The sequence below is a fragment of the Capsella rubella genome, unplaced genomic scaffold (assembly GCF_000375325.1).
Source record: "Capsella rubella cultivar Monte Gargano unplaced genomic scaffold, Caprub1_0 scaffold_2, whole genome shotgun sequence".
Taxonomy (NCBI): domain Eukaryota; kingdom Viridiplantae; phylum Streptophyta; class Magnoliopsida; order Brassicales; family Brassicaceae; genus Capsella; species Capsella rubella.
Window position 1 is genome coordinate 2675889 of NW_006238922.1, and position 9931 is coordinate 2685819.

At 33.4% G+C, this 9931-nt stretch overlaps 1 long non-coding RNA gene across 11 annotated transcripts; it reads right to left on the reverse strand.

Annotated features, from left to right (window-relative positions):
• Nucleotides 1-2630: 2630 nt before the first annotated feature.
• LOC111831948 lies at nucleotides 2631-7695 on the reverse strand. 11 transcript variants are annotated; one of them, XR_002835029.1, is made up of 17 exons: nucleotides 7554-7695; nucleotides 7389-7469; nucleotides 7064-7141; nucleotides 6864-6968; nucleotides 6595-6648; nucleotides 6425-6484; nucleotides 6215-6307; nucleotides 5435-5505; nucleotides 4827-5327; nucleotides 4665-4731; nucleotides 4285-4546; nucleotides 4116-4194; nucleotides 3943-4014; nucleotides 3430-3592; nucleotides 3172-3248; nucleotides 3051-3077; nucleotides 2631-2928 (listed from the first exon to the last, which is right to left on the reverse strand). It is a non-coding gene; the product is annotated as an uncharacterized LOC111831948 (long non-coding RNA). The 11 variants fall into 11 exon arrangements; XR_002835024.1 differs by having other exon boundaries at nucleotides 4285-4731; XR_002835025.1 differs by having other exon boundaries at nucleotides 4665-5327.
• Nucleotides 7696-9931: the final 2236 nt, after the last annotated feature.

A 9931-nucleotide genomic window follows, 5' to 3' on the forward strand; every position in this document is an offset into this window, starting at 1 on the left:
GCTGTACGCTGCCATGGAAAAATTTTGTGTTACAATCTCCTTCTTGTAGCCACCTTTCTTTGCTTTGTTGCTTCCAAAACAACTCTTCTTCCCGATAAGCTTCAGACAACTCCCAATGTAAAGCTTTTAGAACATCAAAATCCGGCTGGAACTTCGAGCTTTCCACATCTACTAACTCACGGAGTTCCGTTATGCGAACCTTCGAATTTTGATTCGTCTCTTTCTTCCAGGCCGAGATTGATTTCCTACAATTTGCAATCCGTTGCATTAGAGATGTTTGGCCTACTTCAGTTCCCCTTGACCAGCCGTCCCTAATTACCTCAGCAAATCCATTCTTGGATATCCAGCGTTTATTAAATAAAAAACGACCCCGGCGTGACATGTTTTCGTTAACAAACCGGAGGAACAAAGGAAGATGATCAGAACCAACTCTCTCTAAATATTCCATTTGCGCCCGTGGAAAGAGTTGAAACCAAGCCCCATTAGGTATCTAAGCGGCATTGAATCCACATCTTGTTTCACTCTCCAGACCATGAAAACTTATTACCAATACTTGGGACCTCCCGTAGACGGCAATCATTGATCATATTCCTAAAAGGAAAAAACGATGATTCCGCCCGTGCCGGCCCTCCAAGTTTTTCAGAATTGTCCATGATCTCATTTAAGTCTCCAATCACTAACCATGGATCATCTCTGGAGACAGCAATGTCTATTAAAAAATCCCAAACAACTTGTCGTAAATGTGAAACCGGATCTCCATAAACACATGATATAAAGAAAAGAAGAGAACCAAGTTTAACTTTTACATCAATTATCCTTGAACTAGCACTTAAAACTTCAACTTCATAAGATGCCTTCCAAAACAACGCCAAGCCTCCACTCAACCCAACTGGATCAACAATATAAGCATGATCATAACCAAGAGAGCGTTGTAAGTTCACCACATAACCACTGGAGTTTTTAGTCTCCAGGAGGAACAGAAAATCCGGGAAATGTACTGTTTAGTACAAAGAAATTAATGTAATTAGTTTTACCAAAAAAAATTAATGTAATTAGTAACTTAATTTTTTTTTTATCAAACTAGGCTTGTTTCTCAAACTTCGTTCCTTTTATATATACGTAGCCAGTTATTATCCTCTTTGTATTATTAGGTTTTAGATTGTTCTCTAAGATTTTTTTTTTCCATTTTATAAGATGTTTAGTGTTTTATAAGTTTTTATGTAATATTTAATCTATCTATCTACCAAATAATAATATACTAAGGGGTATCCCGATTCGTTACTACTTTTAATAAATTCAAAATATCAAAATTAGATTTTTAATCTTAAAATTACCTGCATAATAACTAGTAGCATTTTTATTTTTTAAAGGTTAACAATGAACATGAGTGTAAGTAATCGAAGTATATGACAGCAAAATTTCCTTGCTAAATGTGAACATTAATGTAACTTTATTTATACTCTTGCTATACTAAATTCTTTTCATATTTACTAAATTACCCTGATTCTTTAACATGTGATCCATATCTTTTGGAATTTGAATTCCAATGGTACTACCATATTATTAAGATGAAAATAAAATAAGAATTATTCAAAATGACAGAAATATACTTTAGAAACTAAAGAAAATATATAACCACTGTAATAATTGATAACAATATAATATTACAAGAATGTAGATATCTAAACAAGAATAGAGTCACACAATTATACAAGTCACCTATGCTCATAAAAAATAAAAAATAAAAAAATAATAATAATAATCTAAATTGAAACTGTTGCAAGGGGAAGCAAACTCTACGTGATCGTGGCGCTATGTAATTTATGTGAAGGTGAAATTGTGGATTTTATGGGACCATGACGTTGTTGAGGTTTTGTGAACTGAAATAGTGGAGTTTATGTGATCGTGAAATTGTGGAGTTTATGTGATCGTGAAATTGTGGAGGATCGTGAAGTTTGTGTGATCATGAAGTTGTGAAGTTTACGTGAAGTTGTGGAGAATCGTGAAATTGTGTAGTTTGTGTGATCGTGAAATTATGGAGTTTATGTGATCGTGAAATTGTGGAGTTTATGTGAGGGAACTTATGTGATCGTGAAATTGTGGATTTTATGTGATTTTGAAATTGTGGAGTTTGTGTGATCGTAAAATTGTGAAGTTTATGTGATCGTGAAATTGTGGAGGACCGTAAAATTGTGGAGTTTGTGTGATCATGATGTTGTGGAGTTTATGCGATGGTGAAATTGTGGATTTTATGTGATCGTGAAGTTGTGGAAAATCGTGAATTTGTGGAGTTTTTGTGATCGTGAAATTGTGGAATTTTCGTGATCGTGAAACTATGGAGTTTGTGTGAACGTGAAGTTGCGGAATTTATGTGAACGTGAAAGTGTGGAGTTTATGTGATCGTTAAGTAGTGAAGTTTATGTGATAGTGAAGTAGTGGAGTTTATGTGATCGTGACATAATTGAGTTTATAAATGTATCTTTTTTAATTGTATTAGTGTATTAGTGTATTTCTTTTTTGTGTGTATTGCTTTTTGTTTAATGTTTTTGTAGTTTTGGTTGTGTTTTGTGTTTTTTGTGTTAAGTTTTTTGTGTGATTGTGAAGTTGTGGAATTTATGTGAACATGAATTTGTGGAGTTTATTAGATTGTGAAATAGGGGAGTTTATGTGATCGTTAAGTAGCGAAGTTTATGTGATCGTGAAATAGTGGAGTTTATGTGATCGTGACTTAATTGAGTTTATAAATGCATCTTTTTAATTTAATTTGTGTATTTCCTTTTTGTGTGTATTTCTTTTTGTTTAATGTTTTTGTAGTTTTGGTTGTGTTTTGTGTTTTTTTTTGTGTTAAGTTTACCGTAACTCAGTTACGTCATCCAAAAGTCACTTCTTCTCGACTACCCTATATGATCTCCAAATCTAATGCTGCTCCTACAAGAACATAGGAAATTGTTATTACTTTGAACAAATATGTGTTTTCAAAAATATATATTCACAATATATAGTTAATAGAATTAAATTATTAGCCAAGAAATAAAACATATCATACTCACATAGGAGGAGGTTGCTTACATTTTAACCTGGCCAAAGTAATGCAAAAGATTAAAACGACAGATAAATCCATTGAAATCCATGAAACTTATAGCAAGAAAAATCCGTGAAATCAAATTTTACCTTAGCAAGGAAATGCTTGCACTCCCATATCGACGAAACTTTTAATTTTTCAGTGATATCTTTTAATGTTGTTAGTCCTAAAATAGAGATAGAATCAAAGCATTATGTAAGAGTTAGTAAACACTCGAGCTTTAACCTGGTCAAATTTTCAAACCACAGATAAATTTCACATGAAACCATGAAACTTATGACGATTATATACGCAGAGAGCAGAAAAGAAAAATACTAAAGAAACATGGTTCCGTGAAATCAATTTACCTTAACATGGCCATAAAGAAAATATGCTTGGCTTTCCCATATCCACAAGCCTTGTAATCTGTCACTAGCATCTTTGAGTGTTGTAAGTTGCTATGGCCACGATAACGCAATATCTGATAATCGAATCTAAGTTTTGGTGATGCACTGTCATACGAAGCTCTATCTGTAAAACATTTAACACTTTAGCAATCATAAAAAAAAATGTCAAAATTTATCTGATTTTGGTTTATCTTCAAGGGTTCCGACGTTATACTAAACCCTCCTTTACAGATCACTTGATTGACGTTTTTTGTAATATGGTACCGTAAAATCAAATTACCTCAACGAGAACTGATCATTGACATCTAATATTCACAAGACTTCTAATATGTCATTGACATCATTAAGCGTTGTTAGTCCTAAACTGGAGGTTCAATCAAAAGAATGTTATACGACACTAAATTCTAGAAAACACAGTCTTTATTATCTTTTGCCAATATTCTAAGAAATTTCTAACTCCTTGAAAATGCTTACCTTATACAAGCCTCGTTAGGCTTTACCAACTCCTTAATAGATACATCACCAGGCTCACACGAAGTTATATTCCTGAAAGTTACACATCAATAATGAATAAGAGAACAAAATCTATATCAAACAGATGAAACCAACACTATTTTATTTGAGAAAACAGACAAGAAAACACTAACATTCTCTAATCTTGAGGCGTAAGTTTGAAACCCAGTGAGTGCTATCCCCTGAATAAATGGACGATTATATCTGAAACCCCTGAATATACATTGAAGTAGTTTACATAAACTCACATTGGTTCTACTTGAAAAGAGTATAAAGTCATGGGAAAAGGTTTAGCATTATTACCTGATCATTCATAAGTATCTGAAATCGATCCTCTTTTCTTATTGAAAAGCTGGTTTAAAGTAGAAATAAGGTAATACAAGCTATAAATATATATACTTAAAAGATCATGAAACCCAAGATAACAAATTTACAGAATCCTCCCTGTCGAGTGTCGACGTTTTACATAATATTGACATGTAAGGCTTTGTTGGAAGCTACTAGTACTAGCAAAGCTTCATCTTCACTAATTCACGCTATCTATTTCTCTTGAAATCAATGACATCTATTAGTAAGTCACACAAACAGAAAACATAGATCAAATAAAATACAAACGTTTTGTTCATCCACACTTGAAACAGAGAGGAAAGTAACAAGCTTAAGAAAATGGTAGAGATGCATACCTCAGTACACGTTCACCAGCCATTGTTCATTTTTTTCTGCTCTCGTTCCTCTTGAGATATTTGAAATCTGCAAAATAAATGTAGGCATAGAAGAGAATATTTGGATCGCCTGTACATGATGATGATTCTGAACCAGTTTTCTTCAAAACTGAGTTGACTTACTTAATTCCAAGAGGCTGGAGTGTACTGAGCCAAATACAATCACAAATACAATCAAAGTAGCAAACTCTATGTGAACTTGTGAACGTGAAGTAGTGGGGTTTATGTGAACGCGAAGTTGTATGAACGTGGAGTTAATGTGAACGTGGAGTTATGTGAACGTGGAGTTATGTGAACGTCGAGATTGTGTGATGGTGGAGTTTATGTGAACGTGGAGTTTGTGTTATGGTGGAATTTATGTGAACGTGGAGTTTGTGTGATGGTGAAGTTGTGGAATTCGTTTCTGCATTTTTGTATTTTCTTTGCGTGTGTTTTATGAAGTTTTAGTTTTGGTTGTGTTTTACGTTTTAGTGCGTTAGTGTTTTTCTTGTTTTGATTGTAAGAAGATTTTTGGCTGTGTTTTTTATGAGATAGAGGGTGATACCGTAACCTCACTTGCTTCATCAAAGCTTCACTTTTTCTTGATTATACCAAGTCACCTCCAAATCTTTGCAGCTCCTTAGTCTGAAAACAAAACATTTGTGATGTGTTTGAGCAAAGTAAAATTTATGGGAAACCAATAATATAGTTAGACAAGGTTTGCTGACTATTGAAATGAAAATAACACAAACATCAAGTAGAGAACACTAAAGGTATCATCTCTTTTTCACTTCTACCACACACTCAGCCACACACTGCAACTCTGCAAGTATACAAGAAGAGATCGTAACTGAGCCACTAAACAACTGTACGAGTTATAAAGAATTAGCAAAAAGTAACTACGAAACTGAGCAACATATACAATTGCATTGGGTTTGATTAGGCACACATGATGATGATAAGGAAGACAAACATACACAAATCATCACAAACAGCTCTTAAAATTGTCAAGATTTTCACAGATTCAAAGAAACAAGTCATCAAATCAAACACAAATGTAACCAGTTTTTTTTTAAAAACCTAACAACTATAGTACAAACCATTGATGATGTCCATGAAGATGCTTCAAAATCCAAACAAATAAGATCATAACAATTTCATAGTCTTTCCTTCTATCAAGATATAACATACGGAATACAATCCATTTCCAAAAAGCTGTCCTGTTCTTTTATATGAATGGCTCAGGGTTAGAATGCTCACAATTATCATTGACCAAATACACACAAGAGACAGAAAATGCAAGATAATAATAAAAGATAGATCTTTCCAAATCCCTTAGTAAATGACTACCCAAATCTACCAAAGCCACAACAGATTTCTGCCAAGTTGGGACTTATATAAGATTTCTTAATGTATCAAATATTATGCATGAGAAAAAGTTGAAAGAGCTATATTACTACAGAGGATGTTTGTCTCTACCAAGGTGCTTAGCACACTTAGATATACCACTACTAGCAAACCAATAAGATTACCTTGCCATCATACTCTCTACGAGAAAGAAACTCAAGTGCAATATATGCAGGAGTTCCAACAATTGATTTGGGCCTAGAGTGCAACAGTGAGAACTACAAAAGAAGAAAAACAGCTCAAATGAGAGTGACAAGGTCCCTCGCAAATGGAAGGAACGAGAAACAAAATAGAAATTAAGAAATCAATTGCGTGCTATGGGATAGATGCCAGACCTTGGAATAACCAAAATCACAGATCTTCCATCCAAGAGTGTATTTTGAAGCTTGAGATCTCTGTGGCATATTTGATAAGACAATAAAGGAAATAACGTGAGTACAGAACGCACAGAGAAACCACAGAATATTTTGTAAATCTGTGTAAGCCATCCATTTTCATTCCTTACCATAACGTGGCAATAGCTGAATCCTAATATAAGCTGCTGGAAAAAGTATCTTGCCTGAAAAAACAAAGATGTGCACACAAAAAAAGCTATCATAACCCGAGAAAGCTGCTCCAAACGATTTACAAACACATATTCCTCTTTCCTCTTCTCAACTAATCTCAGACCACGTACAACTCTAAAAATTGATCATCCTAGACTCTTAGTACATTTATATATCAACTTATCGTATACACCATCATTACTTTAAAATAACCAGGAGAAGCACTCACCTTATCATCCTCACTGAATCTTCCATCGCTACATAGACGCTCAAATAACTCACCGCCAGCAGCATCTTCCATAGCAATGGCGATATGCGTTGGTGTCAAAACCACCTGAAAACAATAGACACTTTTAAAACACAACCTTCCGGCTAGATTCAAAAAAACATTGCCATGAAGCCATATAGATAAACATTGCACAAACTTACCTACTTAAACCAGATTATATTAGGATGACGAAGTGATCTATATGATTTAATAATCTCTCTCGCCACGTTCTCATCAATCTATTATTAATTAACCAGAAACAATTAATAATAAATAAACAAAAACCCTAAGTTCATAGCAACGAGTCCTTCGAAATACTTCATAAAATTTTTACCCGCAACGAAATCAAAACAAAAACCCTAAGTTCATAGCAACGAGTTCTTTGAAATACTTCATAATCTTTTTACCCGCAACGAAATCAAAACAAAAACCCAAAGTTCCACAACACAAACCCAGAAAAAACAAAAATCAGAAGAGGGTTTATACCTAAAAGATTTGTGCGTAATCAGACGAATTTGTAAGATTTGAAGCGATCGGATCTCAGATTCAATTACACGCCTCTCTGTTCTGGAACAATCCAGAAAATATTTATTCCAAGTGTGCGATGAATTAAAAAAAATTGAAATCGATACGAACAGGATTCATAGTTACCTAATTAATCATTGTAATCTCAATCAGTGATTAGATTCTCATCACTCTCTGATCGATCTTCATCGCTCGATTGATTCTATTTCTGAAATCGCAGAGGTCCTTTTGCTTCAGTGCTTGTTTGAGTCGGTGATTTGAGAAATCATAAAAGTGATGAATAATTCCGTAGAAAAGGTAAAGAAAAGATTTGTATTTGTAGTAATTAGGCTGATTAATACATAATTACAAAAAGGCCCTCGTTTGTTCCGTTAAATCGTTTGGATTTAAAATTTGAAACGAGATTTTTCCCTCTAACCAGAGTTTTATTTTTTGTCCGTTAAAATTATTTCGAATATGGGAACCAAACACGAGACGGTTTGTGCATTTTCCGGTTTGTTTTGTAAACCGAACATTTTAAAATTGTATTACGAGCAACGCTCGAATATACGGAATTGATTTGGTCTAACAAAATTTTAAAACCGCTCCCTGAAATTTCCTGTATTTGTTTTCTAGCCCTATATTTTTAATTCTACACAACATGAACAAAGCTTCTTCTACACCTTCTAAATTTGTTGACTATACGTTTTTTTTTTGTATTTCATAATATTTTTTTGATAAAATGGAGGGAAATATGTATCAAGAATCAATAGGAAATGAGCTAAGTACAGGTGCTAAAGTAGAGAGAACTTGTGTGCCAAGTAATGAGCTAAATACTTCTCTTAGGTGATGATCCCTTTTACAGATATTTTTGCCCGGAAAAATAGTTCCTTCCACTTCATTATAGCTTAACCAGCCCACTTATTTTTTTTTTTTGCTACGAATGTATATATTTCATTGAATGAAATAGTTAAGATTGGTCCCATGACCAAAAATATAAAACTCATGAAAGTAAAACAGCAATGTCGACAAAAGAAGTGACGCTTTTGGAATCAATGAAGTGATAAACGCAGTCAGTCCACCAACATTGACAAAAAAAATTACGTTTTTAAAGATTCTCTTAGAACACACCTCAAAGAGAAGGAAAACCATGTTGTCAAATAACAATAACCGCTTCAAAGAAAACCAAAGTGATTGGAAACCTTTCACCGGTAGTCCGAAAATTCTGAGCCGTCAACGGCGATGAACGAAGAGCTCTCAATCAATGACTCCCTCTGTATCAAGTGAGATACGCTCTTTGGACTATCCATGAGATTCTCAGAACCACACAAAAAAAAAAAGGAAATCGCAAGCTCACTCTACTAAACTTTTTCTCCGAGGTCGGTTAGCATAAAACAAATCTAATAAAACGACCAAACGCTAAATAATTTTTATGAAAAAACGCAAAATAAAATATATAATAAAAAACAAGACCAAAGTGATGTGCATGGTTTTATTTAATTATATCGATTGATTAGCTGTTATCACGAGCTTATTTAATTGTTATTGTGCTTAATTTCAGAGTTTTTAATAGCTAAACTGCAAAAGCATCTTTCTTCTTCTTCTTCTTCTTTTCTTTTTTTTTTTTTTTTTTTTTTTTTTTCTTCTTCTTCTTCTTCATAGAGGGCAAGGACGGGAGAGTTCCTTGCCTGCCGCCTTCAAGACTCAAGAGGTTAGTCATTTTTGTGTTTTAATTCTTCTTCAATGGCAAATTTAAATTTGTTTTTATGTTTTTCCTCTTTCAATTTCTCGAGTATTGACTGACACTAACATCTTTGTAACTATTCTGGATCCTTGTACTAATTTTTAGTCGTTATTTTATTCAGCGATCAGTCGTTGTAATTGCTCGTTAGGTCATCAGATTCTAGTGTCAAATAAGTTGCATCCCTAAGTTGGCTAACAGATTATATTTTTTTTTGGGCTCAAATTCTATGTTGAATGACTAAGTTGGTTCACTGACTCACTGTCATTAGAACAATGTTTCTTTATCTCAACATTGGCGTATCTATAGGTTTCTCCTAACGTAAGAAGTTCAACTCTCATTTTTTAGTTTTATTTTTAATCAAAATGACGATTTTCAATAGTTAATTAAACTGAATTTTAGCGTTGTCAAAAAAAAAAAAAAATTGTACCTTAGCTCTATTCATTTGTTCCGTTAGTGAACTTTATGACGTGATATATTTTGCAAAGTCAACAACTAAAATAGGAAATCAATAGTAACAGTTAACGATTGAACAAGAGAAATAAAATTCTCCAACAAAGAATAAACACTTACATTATGATGATTTCGTTTTCGAGTCTGTAAGTGTAACCTATTAGCCACTATTGATCTTGTAAAACAAATAATTCCTCATAATCCTTTAAGATTAGTTTAATTATAATATGAAATTTAAGTATTTCTTTGTTTTGTACCACTTCGAACTTGTGATGTCTAATTGTCTATAGTAGCCTAATTCTAATTTCTATACTGCTGTGAAGGAGGAGAC